We start from the raw sequence: 16,005 nt of genomic DNA, 5'->3' as shown, positions 1-16,005 counted from the left end.
AAAAAGATTTAAAAGAAAGATAAGATTTGAAATTTGATTTTGAAAAAAGATTTGATTTTAAAATTTGAAATTTGATTTTTAAATTTTGAAATTTTAAATTTTGAATTTTTGAATTTGAAACAAGAAAAGACAAAGATTTGAAAAAGATTTGAATTTGAAAAGGGTTGATTTTTAAAATTTGAAATTTGAAATTTAAATTTTGAAATTTGAAATTGAATTTTAAAATTTGAAATAAGATAAGATAAGATTCTTGAATTTTGAATTTTAAATTTTTGAATTTTAAGGAAAGATAAGATAAGATTTTGAAAAAGATATGATTTTTGAAAAGATTTGATTTTGAAATTTGAAAACTAATATAAGTGATGCACCACTATTTCGTGGTACATTTTGTGCTTAATTTAGGTGGATTTTATCCACTTTTCCCATATTTATTCAATGAAATAGCATGGTTTCATAATTTTCCCTAAATTTGTGCTTAAGTGTGAAAACATGCTTTTTAGGCATTTAATTTGCTAATTTTAATTCACCTTTGATTCCACTAGATGCCTTGATGTGTTTGCTAGTGATTTCAGAATTGAAAAGGCTAGGAATGGATCAAAGGAGTGAAGAGAAAAGCATGAAAGTGGAGAAATCATGGAAAATCAAGGATTTATGATGCATTCAACGACGCGCACGCGTAGCAGATGCGCACGCGTGGAATTGAAGTCGCATGACGACGCGTACGTGTACATGGCACGTACGCGTGGATAGAAAATTGTCAAGTGACGTGTACGCGTGACCCACATGTACGCGTCAATGCTCGCACATGACTTCATTAAAGTGAAAACGCTGGGGCGAATTTTGGGCTTCCCAGGCCCAAATCCAACTCAGTTTCTGAGCCTATTACATGCAGAAATCAAAAGGAGTCAAAGGGGGGAGGGAAAAGACACACTTGAATTTTGGGAGGGAATGCTTTAGTTAGTTTTTAGAGAGAGAATCTCTCTCTTCTCTCTAGAATTAGGTTATATGTAGATTAAGATTTCTTAAATCTAGGTTAATTTCATGCTTTGATTTACTTTTCTTTTATCAATTCTTGCTCTTCTACCTTTGCTCTCTCTAGTTTAGCATTTAATTCTTGTAATTCTTTACTTTTATGTTGATGCACTCTTGTTCCTCTTATTTTCCTTTAATGCAATTTGAGTGTGATTTCTTTTATTGTTGATTTGATTTGTTGTTGTTAATTCCTTGCAATTGATAGTGTAGATCTACTTTCCTTGCAATTTGATTTTACTTTCCTTATATGCCTTCCAAGTGTTTGATTAAATGCTTGGAAGGATGTTAGAGTAGATTTTTCTTCTCTTGTCTTTGGTTGAGTAATTGTAGACTCTTGAGTTATCAAACTCTTTTGTTGATTAATAATTGAAAGTTGCTAGTTGATTTAAATTCCATTAACTCTAGTCTTTCCTTAGGAGTTGACTAGGACTTGAGGATTCAAATTGATCATTTCCACTTGACTTTCCTTCATAGTTAGAGGTTGACTAAGTGGGAGGAATGGACAATTCTTGTCACAATTGAGGAGGATAATGAGGATAGGACTTCTAGTTCTCATTCCTTGCCAAGAGCTCTCTTAGTTGCTAGTTCATTTCTTTTGCCACTTACTCTTCATGTCCCTTATCCAAAACCCCAAAATATACATCTCATAACCAATAACAAGAACACTTCCCTGCAATTCCTCTGAGAGACGACCCGAGATTTGAATACTTCGGTTTATATTTTTATTGGGGTTTGTTACTTGTGACAAACAAATTTTTGCATGAAAGGATTATTTGTTGGTTTAGAAACTATACTTGCAATGAGATTTCATTTGTGAAATTCTTTACCATCAAAAATCTGTTCATCAATAAGATAAGATAAATATTTAAAGATTAAAATCTGAATTTTTTTTTAAATTTTCAAAAATTGATTTAAAATAAAAATAGAAAAGATACTTTTTATTTTTAAATTTAATGAGGAAAGAGAAAAACAATAAAATGATACCAAACTTAAAATATTTAGATCTAGGACACCCTAGTGTGTGAAAATTTGAAGTGAAACACAAGGAGACACCAACCTTAAAAATTTTTAAGATCAAAACAAAAAGAAAACACAAGAATACTTTGAAGGTTAATAAGAACACCAAGAACAAAACTCAAAGATTTTAAAGAACACAAGAACACATAAGGGAACATCAAACTTAAAACTTTTGAACATCAGACATAAAATTTTCGAAAATTTAAAAGAAAAGCACAAGATCTAACCAAAGAAAATATTTTTGAAAAATTTTTAGAAAGAAAGACTTAAAGAAAATGAAAATTTAAGAAAGAACAAAAACAGAAAGACTCAAACCAAAAACAAAGGTTAAATAAAGAAAATAAAAATATTTTTGAAAAAGGTTTTAATTTTTTCGAAAAAGAAGAAGAAGAAAATAAAAATAAAAGCCTCAAATAAAATAAAAATTACCTGATCTAGGGAGCAAGACAATCCGCTAGTTTGTCCAAACTCGAACAATCTCCGGTAACAGCGCCAAAAACTTAGTGCATGACCCCCCCCCCTCCTCCTTCGTACAACTGTACCTACAAGTGCACTGGGACCTCCAAGTAATACCTGAGCGAGTCAGGGTCAATCCCACGAGGATTGTGGTTTGAAGCAAGTTATGGTTATCTTGCAGGTCTTAGTCAGGTGAATCAGAAGTTGTTGGATTGATGCATGGGCAAACTATTCATAATTTGTATTTGTGAGATTCAGTAATAGGAATATGATTAAGGATTGGAGTTGCTTTGTCTTTCTGAGTTAACTCTGGTATTACTGTCTTCTTTGCTTGTGAGTGATCTCTTCAATGGCAGGCTGTATGTGATCAACGCCTTTATTGAGAGTTCGTCAATACTCCTCTGGATCTGAACCCCAGGGTTAGTGTGGATCCAATCTGCTTGAGGTTGAAGCTCGTACAGTCCATTCTCCTTAATGATCCTACTCAAAGTGCCACAGACAAGGTCGGATCTTCCGGATCAGAGAATACTGTATCTTTGGATTCTAGCCTCTACCACAGAGACCCTAATCTCCCTGAAAATAGGCTGAACTGGTGTCTCGAGAGGTCCCCAACGAAGTCGTAGATTAGTCTTCTGAGAGATGTATAATCAAGATGGCAGTTCAATACTTTCCACTGAAGTATTCACATGAACCCAAGTAGACACGAGTGTTTGTTATGCATGTTTATCTTAGTATGATGAACAGAGCTGATTGTCACTGATCATCCTATTCACCATATTAAAGAACGAATATACATCTTAGAACTAATCAAACACGGATCGAAGAGAAACAATAATACTTTTATTAATTCATAGGACTCAGCAAGGCTGCTCCCCTCAACCTAGGAGGTTTAGAAACTCATACTGAAAGAAAAATACAATGTGTAAAATGAAAATATGGTAAAAGGTATTGTAAAAGTGTCTGAATAACATAAATCTAATCCATTAAATACTAAACAAGTGACTAGTTAGGGTAAATCAGTCTTTTAGTGCTAAAATCCACTTCTGGAGCCCACTTGGTGAGTGTTTTGGCTGAGCTTTGATGAGATCTATGTGCTATAAGGCCTCTAGGGCATTGAACGCTGGCTAGGGAGTCCCCTTTGGGCGTTTGGACGCTGGTCTCTACTCCTTGGGCGCTGGACAACTGAAAGGGGGCAGGAGGCTGGCGTTGGATGCCAGTTTTGGGCCTTCTAATCTGAAGTAAAGTATAAACTATTATACATTGCTGGAAAGCTTTGAAAGTTAGATTCCCAAAGCCGTTGAGAATGCTCTATTTGATCTTCTGTAGCTCCAGAAAAGCTCTTCCAAATGCAAGGAGGTCAGATCTGGATAGCATCTGCAGTGCTTTCTTTGTCTCTGAGTCAAACTTTTGCTCCAACTCCTCAATTTCAGCCAGAAATAATTACCTGAAATCGTACAAAAACACAAAAACTCAAAGTAGAATCCAAAAATGTTAATTTAACACTAAAACCTATAAAAACTTAATAAAAACTAAACAAAACATTCTAAAAACTATATGAAAACAATGCCAAAAACGGTATAAAATATCCGCTCATCAGCCCTATCACGCGTACGTGTGGGCTGTGCCATCGCACGGTCCAGACAGAGATTTGTGCAACAAGGATGCAAAAATTGTGCATCTAGCACAATTTTGACGCATGCGTACGCGTCACCTTCTATTTTCCCCTGTCCCGCGTACGCGTGACCCATGCATACGCGTCGCACCCTATTTTCTCAATTCACGCGTATGCGTGACCTTTCACATACACGTGAATACCCCTGTCTCACATACTCATCTTTTCTTCTCTTCTCTCCATTTCTTTTCTTCTTTTCTCTTCTTTTCTTCCCTTCTCCAGCTATCATCCATCACCTTCATTTACCATCCACCATCATTTCCTTTAGTTTGTTAATTAGTTAGTTATTTAGTTAGTTAATTTAATTTTCTATTTTTGGTGATAAGTATTGGATTATTAATTTGATTTGCTGATTGTGCTGAGATATTGCTCTTTATTACTGATATGTTGCTATTTTTGCATCATTGTTATTGATATTCATTGTTGGATTTCTTCATTGAGATTATAATTTGTTGCATGGTAGTTAATTCTTCATGTGTAATTTTGTGCATACCAAGTACTCATAACATTACCTTTGAGAATGTTTTTGGATTTCTAAATTGCATGTTTTGGCCACCATGAGATTTAAATCTTTTAACCATGACTAGGCAATTGTATGTAGTTGATTCATTTTTTGTTAGGTGATGCTTATTTTTGACTGATTTCTATTTACGTCACCTAGTTCATGTATTAAGATTGAGGAATTGTGAATTTGGATTGTAAGCTTACCTAGTGACATATTTTTGAGATTTTTAAGCTTTGTGGACCATGCTTGCTATGTGATGGATTTTAACTTCTATTTCTCTTTTCCTAAGTTGCATAGCACCCATGTCTACCACTTCTATGTCAATTAGGTGATGCGAACTAAACTTCAAAGTGTATCATTGATTGATGTGTGAATTTCATATTTCATTTGGTTCATTAAATTCTCTTGCACATCAACCAATTCCCATTCATCATCCATTTCACAATCACTTGATTCTTGCTTGAATGCTTTTATGCTTCTTTATTACTTGTTTGTTTGTCTTAACTTATAAGTTTTCTTTAAAGTATCTCAAGCACACTAGAATGAGTGAAGTGCCTAACTCTTTTGTGTAATTGTGATGCACTATTTTCCTTCATGTCACAAACTGATTCACCAACTTCATTTTAGTGACTCTTACATCATTCCAACAATCTATGCTTCCTTGCTTTTGTATTTACTCATCATACTATCCTTTTTTCTATCTTGCAGGATGACACGCCATAAGGGAAAAAGGAAGCAGAAGAAAGAACACGCAGCGGCTAGTTGATCCACCAGCTGAAGGTGGCAATCTGTGAATTCGCCGTACCCCCTTGCTCATCTTTGAATGCACTAAAGACGGTGCAAACTTTTAAGTGTGGGGAAGTCGTTCGACCAATCGGCCAATTTTGGGTGAAAATTTCTAATCCAAACACTTTCACATTTCATTTTTTTTCTTCTTCTTCTTCTATTACTAGGTCTTTTAGAATTCTTAGTTGCATTGTCTTGGTTTGCATATATATACTAAGCTTAGACAAAATAATGAAATTTTCCAAGGAATTTATCTATAGGGCACCCCAATTGATTTGAATAAAAATTTTTCATTGAACTTGCTTGAATTATATATTGTGGAACATGTTTTTTAGCTAAGAATACATAAGCTTGTGAGTTTTTTAGCCTAATTGTGTGGTTACATCATATAACCACTATTTTTATTCTTGTGTGTATTATTCTCTTTCTGTGATTGCAATCTTTGATTTGTTTGATTCTTTATGTCCATCATTTGGTGTATGAATGCATTTATATGATTGAGGCCTTTATTTTAATGAGCTCACTTACCCAAATGGCCTTACCCTTTTATCCACCTTTGTTAACCAATTTTGAGCCTATTTTAAAACCCCATTTTGTTCTTAATTTTAGCGCATCACTACCCCTAAGTGAAAAACAATAAATGTACCTTATTTGGATCTTTGATTAGTTTAGGCTAGTGAGAGTATTTATCATTCAAGTATGGGAAATTTGGGGAACACTGGGTGAGATAAAAATGTAGTTCCTAGTTTTGTTAAAAATCGTGGGAATTGGGTACACACTAATGTATTAATTATGTAAACTATATGCATTAATCTTTTTTGTATATATTATATTTTTAAAAAAAATAATAATAATATAAAAAAGAGAAAAAGAAAAAAAAAAGAAAGAGAAAAAAAAAGAAAGAGAAAAAAGAAAGCAATAAAAAGGGGACAAAATGCCCTAAAGAAGAGTAATAACAACGCATATGTGATGTGATTGAAAAAGAGAATGCATGAGTGTGTGAAAAAGTAAATAATATATATCTAGGCTTGCATTTGAATTGTATAGGTTGTTATATGTGTTTGATGAGATCATAGGTTAATCAAAGATTCAAATTTCAAGCTCACTTAACCATATATATCCTTATCTTTACCCTAGCCCCATTACAACCTTGTGGAAAGTCCTCATAATATTTGTATGCATGTGATGAGTACATATTTTCCGGTATATTTTGGTTTGATTTGAGAGGATTTCATCACATAAACCCACATTTATTCATGTAAATAGCATGCTTTTGTGTTTTCTCTCCAAATTGTGCCTAATTGTGAAAATATACTATTTTGTGCTTAAATTAGTGATTTTAATCCCACTTTTATACCATTCGATGCCATGACAAGTTTGTTGAGTGATTTTAGGTCCTAAAGGCAAGTTTGGCAAGGAAAAAGTAGAAGAAAGCATGAACAAAGGGAGAAAACATGAAGAAAACAAAGGAGAAGCACACATTGGAGTGTGCATGCGCACAACCACCTGTGCGTACGCACAAGAGCCACAAAACCATGTGTGCATACGCACAATATCCTGTGCATACGCACAAGAAGAAAATCAGCATATGTACATACGCACAGGTCCCAGTGCGTTACTCATTTATTGCAAATTGCTGGGGGTGATTGGAGGGCCCAATTTTGGACTTTCTGAAGCTGATTGAGTGCTATATGAAGGAAGGCCTCACTCCATGTGAAGGGGGGAGAAATTAGGGTTAGATTTTAGTCATGTAGTTCATTTTCTAAAGAGAGAAGCTCCCCCTCAGGGTTTTTAGCTTAGTTTCCTTTTAATTTCAGCACTTTAATTCTTGTTTTAATGTAGTTTCCTTTATGTTTTCTTGCTCTCATGTCTTTATCTTCTTAATCCCTCTTGTCATTTCCTTTATTTTTCTATTTTTATTTTAATGGATACTCTTATTCACTTAAATTTTAATTAATGCAAATTTATATTTCCATGTCATTTATTGCTCTCTTTAGTTGTCATTGTCATTTTTTTGCTTTTGGTATTTTAGATTTTATTTTTAATACAATTTAATATTATTTTATTCTCATGCACACCAAGTATTTGATAAAATGTTTGGCTTAGTTTTCACTTAGTTTTTCTACATTCTTGGCTTGGAATTGATGACTTTGGTGATCATTGAGTCATTGATGTCCATTCTTGTTTTATACATTAGAGTAGTTAGTTGATTTGGTCTCCATTAACTCTATGTGACCCTTAGTGTTGACATAAGACTTATGGATTGAAATTAACTATGCCTATTTGACTTATTTTCAATGTAAGGTTGACTAAGTAGGATTAACTCTTCATAATCATCATGTGTTTGTGGTCAATGGCTAGGATAGGTAGCCTTAGCTCTCAATTACTTGCCAAGAGGTTTTCTTGCATTTGAAGTTTCCTTTCCTTGCATTTGAAGTTTCCTTTCCTTGCATTTAATTGCTTTAACTTTTATTGCTTTGATGTTAATTTCTTGCATGTTTAGTTTTCACACTCTTGCTTGAGAAATTGGGAGTTTGGGTGGAATTGAGTTGTGGATGTCCATTTCGCATTCTGTGAGAATGGTTAATTGGTTTGGTTTCCATTGACGCTAGTCTTTCACTAAGTAATTAGTGAGTTGACTAGGACTCATGGATTGAGATCAGTTACCTCTTTTTGACTAATTCTCAAGTAGGGTTGACTAATTGGGATCAATTCCACATAATTACCATGTTTGTGGTCTATAACTAGGATAGGAATCCTAAATTCTCCAATTCTCACTAAGAGCCCCTTTTTGCACTTAATTTCCATTTCCATTGCCTCATTGCTTTGACTTTAATTTCTTGCATGATCATTTAATTCCTTGCTATTTACATCTCTAGCTCTCTTGCTTTCATTCCCAATTCCCATGCTCTCTCCTATAGCCAGTAATTGTACATTTCATTGCAACTCCTAGGAAAGACGACCCAAGGTTTAATTACTCTCGGTTATTTTGTATTGGATTTAATATTTGATCGTGAGAATTCATTGTTAGCTTGGACTATGCTACCAAAGAATTGATTCTTGTTTTGATCGATTCCAAACTGACACTAAAATTCTCTCTATCAGCATGCATTGAATAATTGTTGATTATTAGATGAAAAAAAAATCTTAGAAAGCATGAATAGAGGAGAATTGAGTGAATCAACCCTATACACTTGAGCGATTAGAGCAGATACACATTTGGTGAGGGGTTCGATTGTTCAATCACGTGTTTTCACCTATGGTCATCTTTCTTGCGAGTTTGTAAATTCTTATTCAATTGTGGATTTGATTTAATTGTGATTGCTTTAGCCCATATGTTCACACAATTTTTTCTTATAAATTGATTTATTTTGACCAAGTAGTTGCATGCATGTAGATAGGTTGCATTTATATAGTTTACATTGAATAAATGTTTATACCCCTTTCTTGCATATTTCTTGAGTTTAGCATGAGGACATGCTTGGTTTAAATGTGGGGAGGTTGATAAACCCCAATTTTATAATTTATCTTGTGTTGAATTTAGTAGATTTTATCAACTTATCTCACATTTATTCAATTAAATAGCATAGTTTTGTGAATTTCTCTTAATTTGTGCTTAAGAGTAAAAATATGCTTTTTAGGCCCTTAAATTGCTAAATTTAATTCACTTTGATTCCACTTGATGCCTTGATGTATTTGTTTAGTGATTTCAGCCTTAGGAGGCAAGGATTGGATCAAAGAAGTAAAGAAAAAGCATGCAAGATGGAGAATTCATAAAAAATAAGGATTTGGTGAATGCAAGGCCATGCGTACGCGTGAAGGAAGAATCCGCCAGGTCATGCGTGACAGCTGTCACGTGACCTCATTAAAGGAACACACTGGGGGAAATTTCTGGGCTCAGGGAGGGCCAAATCCAACTCATTTCTGAAGTATATGAGGCCAAATTCAAGAAGGATGGAGGGGAGAGCAATTAGGTCTAGTTTTAGAAACATGCTTTAGGTTATATTCTAGTTCTTCTCTCTAGAATTATGGTACATTTTGTTAATCCCTTCTTAGATGTAGGTTTAATTACTTATTTTGATTTAGTTTCTTTTACATTTTCTTGTTCTATTATCTTCATCTTCTTAGTTTTCTTGTTACTTTCTTTATGTTGCCATTTCTACTTTCATGAACTCTTGTTACTTTTGATTTTCTATTAATGCAATTTGATGTTTCTTTGTTTATTGTTGTTTAATTGAGTTCTTATTATTGTTATCTTGCATTTGGTAGCTTTAGATTTTATTAGTTCTTGCTATTTACTATGCTTTTATTTTATGCCTTCCAAGTGTTTGATAAAATGTTTGGTTAGATTTCAGAGTAGAATTTTGTGTTCTTGGCTTGGGTTGAGTGATTGGAGACTCTTGAGTTGTCAAATTCTTTTGTTGATTGGTGATTGAGGATTGCTAATTTTCTTGAATTCTACTAAATCTAATCTTTGATTAGGACTTGTAGACTAGAGTTAATTTTACTCACTTGACTTTTCTTCAATTGTTAGAAGATAACTAAGTGAGAGCAAATGACAATTACCATCACAATTGAGGATGATAATGAGGATAGAAATTTCAATTCTCACTCCTTGCCAAGACCTTTCTTAGTTGCTAGCTTATTTTCTTGTTATTTATATTTCTTATCCCTTATTATAAAAACCCCAAAATATAACCCATAACCAATAATATGCACACTTTCCTGCAATTCCTTGAGAGACAACATGAGGTTTAAATACTCTCAATTTTTTTTTTGAGATTTGACTTAAGTGACAAGCAAATTAAAATTTGATTGAGGATTGTCTATCGGTTTGGAACTATAGTTGCAACGGAATTATTTTGTAAAAATTCCTAACCGATGATTTTCCTCCACCAATGTACATTCATGAGCGATCAACAAAAGATAACCCTCATTTAATTTAATTATTTATAGTTATTTTAATTTAATTTTGTTTACTTCAAATTGTGCTAGTATTGATTTAGTCTATTTTTAAAATTGTGTCCTAGGGATTAATTCCTACCTTTGATGAGTTCCTGCTTGGCATAGATCACAGGTTCTGTGTTAGGCACTTGTATAGCAACTTTAGAAAATGGTACCCAGGTGTGCAGTTGAAAATGATGATGTGGCAGACTGCAAAGCCAACATATCTCCAGAAGTAGGAGAGAAGAATGAAAGAGATACAGATGGTTGATCAAGGAGCTTATAGATTTGCAAGAATTCAGCTAAGAACTGATGAGGATCCTCCAATGGAAGTCCATAAAACTTACAATTCTGCTGCATTAGAGAAACTAATTGAGGCTTAAGCTCATAGTTGTTTGTTCCAATTGCAGGAATTGAGATGCTTTTTCCATAGAAGTTGGAAGTTGGTGCAGTAAAGTCACCAAGCATTTCCTTGCATCTCCACCATTGTTCTCAAGTTTGGCTGCCATGTCTACCTCTTTTTCGAAATTTTCTGTAAGGTCCTCTCCGGAGTTTTGTGCTTTAGCTTCCTCTTCAGAGTCCTTTCAAGTTCAGGATCAGCTTCAACAAGAATGTCTTTATCCCTGTTCCTGCTCATATGAAAAAGAAGAGAACAAAGAGAGAAGAGGAATCCTCTATGTCACAGTATAGAGATTCTTTTATTTGTCAGAGGAAAAGAAGAATAGAAGAACGAGGTAGAGAGAGAATAAGAAGAATTCGAACACAGAGAGAGGGAGAGGGTTCGAATTATTAGATGAGTAGACGAAAAATGTTAGTAAATAAATAAAATGAATAGAAAGAGATGAGAGAGAGAGTATTCAAATTTTAAGAAGAGGGAAAAGAAAAATATTTTTATTTTTATTTAATTAATTAAGTTAGTTTCGAAAATTTGAAAAAGAAATACAAGAAAATTAAAAACTAAAACAATTAGTTAATTAAAAAGATTTTTGAAAAAGTGGTTAGTGATTTTCAAAAATTAGAAGGGAAAAAGTAGTTAGGTGGTTTTGAAAAAGATAAGAAATAGTAAACTTTTTAAAATTAAAACAAACAAGGCAAGTAGTTAGTTGAAAAAGATTTGAAAATAAATTTTGAAAAGATAAGAAGTTAGAAAAAGATTTTGAAATTAAAATTTTAAAAAGATATGATTGAAATTTATTTTGAAAAAGAAATTAAAAAGATTTGATTTTTAAAATTAAAGTTCATGACTTGACTAACAAGAAACTAAAAGATATGATTCTAGAATTTAAAGATTGAACATTTCTTAACAAGAAAGTAACAAACTTGAATTTTTGGAATCAAAACATTAATTGTTAGCAAGGATTTTCGAAAATATGAAATAAAATTAAGAAAAAGATTTTGAAAAATTAGTTTTAAAATTTTCGAAAACATTAAAAGAAAAATGAAAAAGATTTTGAAAAATTTTAAGAATGAAATTTGAAAATCATAAAAAAATGAAAAAGAATTGATTTTGAAAAAGATTTGAAAAGATAAAGTTTTTAAATTGAAATTTTGAATTTTAAATTTTGAATTTTGAATTTTGAAAAAGTCAACAATATAAGATAAAGATTTGAAAAAGATTTAAATTTTGAAAAGGTTTGATTTTTAAAATTTTAAATTTAAATTTTGAAATTTGAATTTTGAATTTTGGAATTTAATTGAAATTTGAAATTTGAATTTGAAATAAGATAAGATAAGATTTTGAAAAAGATATGATTTTTGAAAAATATTTGAATTTTAAAATTTAAAACTAAGATAAGATAAAAATTTTAAAATAAAAATCTGAATTTTTAAATATAAATTTCGAATTCAATTAAAATAAAGAGAAAAGATATTTTTTTTTTGTTTTGAATTTAATGAGGAAAGAGAAAAACAAGTAAAAGACACAAAACATAAAAATTTTTAGATTTTTAGGAAGAGTAATTTTTGAAAATTTGAAGATAAACACCAAAAAGACACCAAACTTAAAATTTTTAAGATCAAAACAAAAAAAAAACAAGAACACTTTGAAGATCAAGAAGAACACCAAGAATAAAACTCAAGAAATTCAAAGAACACAAGAACATGCAAAAGTCTCCAAACTTAAAAATTTTAAAAAACCAAACACAAAATTTTCGAAAATTATAAAACAAAAACACAAGAAGACACCAAACTTAAAGATTTGACACTAAACTCAAACAAAAGACTCAAAGAAAAATTAAAGATTAATAAAGAAAAATAAAATTTTTGAAAAGAAAATAAAAGACTCAAATTTAGTGACTCTAAACCAAAAAAGATAAATTTTTCCTAATCTAAGCAACAAGACGAAACATCAGTTGTCCAAACTCGAACAATCCCCAGCAACGGCACCAAAAACTTAGTGTGCGGGATTGTGATCACACTTTTCACAACTCTGGTACAACTAACTAGCAAGTGCACTGGGTCGTCCAAGTAATAAAACCTTACGCGAGTAAGGGTCGATCCCACGGAGATTGCTGGCTTGAAGCAAGCTATGGTCATCCTGTAAATCTTAGTCAGGCGGATTCAATTGGTTATGACTTTTGATAATTGAAAGATAAATAAAACGTAAATTAAAATAAAGATACTTATGTAATTCAGTGGTGGGAATTTCAGATAAGCGTTTGGAGATGTTTTGTTGCTTCTGAACCTCTGCTTTCCTATTGTCTTCATCCAATCATGCGTGCTCCCTTCCATGGCAAGTTGTATGTTGGTGGATCACCGTTGTCAATGGCTACCATCTGTCCTCTCTGTGAAAATGGTCCAGGTACGGTTTCTGTACGGCTAATCAACTGTCGGATCTCTCGTCTCGGATGAAAAATACCAGGAACAGCTACCGCACGGCTAATCATCTGTCGGTTCTCACTTGTGTCGGAATAGAATCTCTCTATCTTTTTGCACACTGTCACTGCGCCCAACATTCGTGAGTTTGAAGCTCATCACAGTCATCCCGTCCCAGATCCTACTTGGAATACCACAGACAAGGTTTAGACTTTCCGGATCTCAGGAATGCTGCCAATTGGTTCTAGCCTCTACCACGAAGGTTCTAATCTCACTGATTCGAATGCTCTGTTGTCAAGAGAGGAAAGTCAAATCCGTGTATCAGAGACCCAAGAGACTATACTCCGGCTGTCGTCCAATGACTACGTTGAACATCATGTAGACCGCTTGTGGTTGTTAGGCACGCGGATCTTGGCTAAGCGAGTAACGAAGATAGTGGGTGATTGTCACGAGTCACCCCTTCATTCTGACTTAACTAAATTAAGTACGAGAGTATATCTTAGAGAAGAAGTAAGCGTGAATTGAAAGAGAAACAATAGTACTTGCATTAATTCATGAAGAACAGCAGAGCTCCGCACCTTAATCTATGAGGTGTAGAAACTCCACCGTTGGAAAATACATAAGAGAAAATAGCCTAGGCATGGCCGTGAGGCCAGCCAACCATGAAGTTTATAAAAGATGGAAAAAAGATGATAAGATCTGAATACAATAGGAAATACTAGTATTTATACTAAACTAGTTACTAAGGATTACATAAATTGAGTAACCAAGTGCAGATAGTACAGAAATCCACTTTCAGAGCCCACTTGGTGTGTTCTTGGGCTGAGCATTGAGCTTTACACGTGCATAGGCCTTTTCTAGAGTTAAACGCCAGCTTGGATGCTAGTTTGGGCGTTTAACTCCAGTTCCGACGTTTTACGCCAGAAAAGTGTCTCTAGCTGGCGTTGAACGCCAGTTTGGGCCATCAAATCTCTAGCAAAGTTTGGACTATTATATATTTCTAGAAAGCCCAAGATGTTAGCTTTCCATCTCAATTGAGAACGCGCCAATTGGACTTCTGTAACTCCAGAAAAACGCGTTTGAGTGCATGGAGGTCAAAATCCAACAGCATCTGCAGTCCTTTCTCAGCCTCTGAATCAGATTTTTGCTCAGGTGCATCAATTTCTTCCAGAAAATACCTAAAATTATAGAGAAACACACAAACTCATAGTAAAGTCCAGAAATGTGATTTTTTCATAAAAACTAATAAAAATATAATAAAAAGTAACTAAAACATACTAAAAACTACCTAAAAACAATGCCAAAAGGCGTATCAATTATCCGCTCATCAGCTTCAGAGATATCTATCTTCCGGATTGAATTTTCTTACCAACTATTTTAATCATGCAAGATTCTATTCATGGCAAACTATATGTGACTAAACCCTAATTCCTTAGACCTTTTTAGTCTCCTCTAACCTTCATCAACCGCCAATTCCTTGGTCACTTAATTCCAATTAGAGAGTGAAGTTCAATTCTAGTTTATATGCCACAGAAATCTTAATTACCCAAATATAAGAGGATTATATGTCACATACCCGTTAAGTCCAGATAATTAGAAATTTAGGAGAAATTGTTTTCAAGCTGTTGTTCAAGTAAAGAGCTTTTCCAAGTATACAAGAACCCAATTAGAGCAAGGGTCATACTTGCGTTCCACTCAAATTCATAAGATAAAGAACGAAAATAATTCTTGAAATATAAATCAGTACATGAATTAAAATAGAAAAATAATAGTATCAATCCATACAATAGACAGAGCTCCTAACCTTAACAGTGGAGGTTTAGCTGCTCATGGTTCAGAGATAAAACAAGGATTCTGAAAAACTGCAAATTGCGGAATGAGGTAGAAGAGAAGAGAAGAGCCCGAAGGGATGCTTCTTTTCCCTTTTTATATCCAATCCGAATTAATGTAAAATATGTTTCCTAAAACTAATTACTATCTTTTCCTATTTAAAAAAATAAAATTTAATCACGAATAATGTACTCTGCGCGCAGCCTTGTCTTGGATGAATGGGGACCACTTGGGTTCACTAAGTTGGTGCCTAACTTGCTCCTCCCTGCGCCTAACTTGAAGGGCACAATGAGGAATGGTGTGCATAGCTCGAGTCAGCACCTAACTTCATGAGGGAGTGCGCCTTACTTGAATGTGGTGTGGGCTTTACTTGAATGTGGAGTGCGCCTAACTTGAAGGAATCAAAACCAATGTTGCGTGTTGTTGTTGTGCCTAGCGCCTAACTTGAGATTTCTCAAGTTAGGCGCATCCTTGGCAGTGTGTCTTGGACGCCTCTCTCTTATCCTGGGGCCTAACTTGGGATTTCTCAAGCAAGGCGCCACCTTGGCTGCCTTGGTTCATGGAGTTAGTTGATCTTGGCGCCTAACTTGAGAATTCTCAAGTTAGGCGCCACCCTTGCTGAATTGATGAAAAAGAAGTATGAACTATTATACATAGTTGAAAAGCTCTAGAAGTTAGCTTTTCAACGCCACTAAAATCACGTCCATTGGACTTTTGTAGCTTGAGTTATTCAGGTTTGAGTGCAGAGAGGACAGGGTTGACAGCATTATTCGCCTTCTTCTCTTTTTCTGTGGAAACTCCATCAAATCTAGCCAAATGCTACCTAAAATAAACAAAATTAAACACGACTCAAATTAGTATCCATAGTGGCTAAAAGATAATTAATTCTTGATTAAACTCAACAATTTGAATGCAAATTCACTAGGAAAAGTTATGAAAGATGCTCACG

The sequence above is a fragment of the Arachis ipaensis genome, chromosome B4 (assembly GCF_059453495.1).
Source record: "Arachis ipaensis isolate K30076 ecotype BB chromosome B4, ASM5945349v1, whole genome shotgun sequence".
NCBI lineage: Eukaryota > Viridiplantae > Streptophyta > Magnoliopsida > Fabales > Fabaceae > Arachis > Arachis ipaensis.
Note: the sequence above shows the minus strand (reverse complement) of the source record.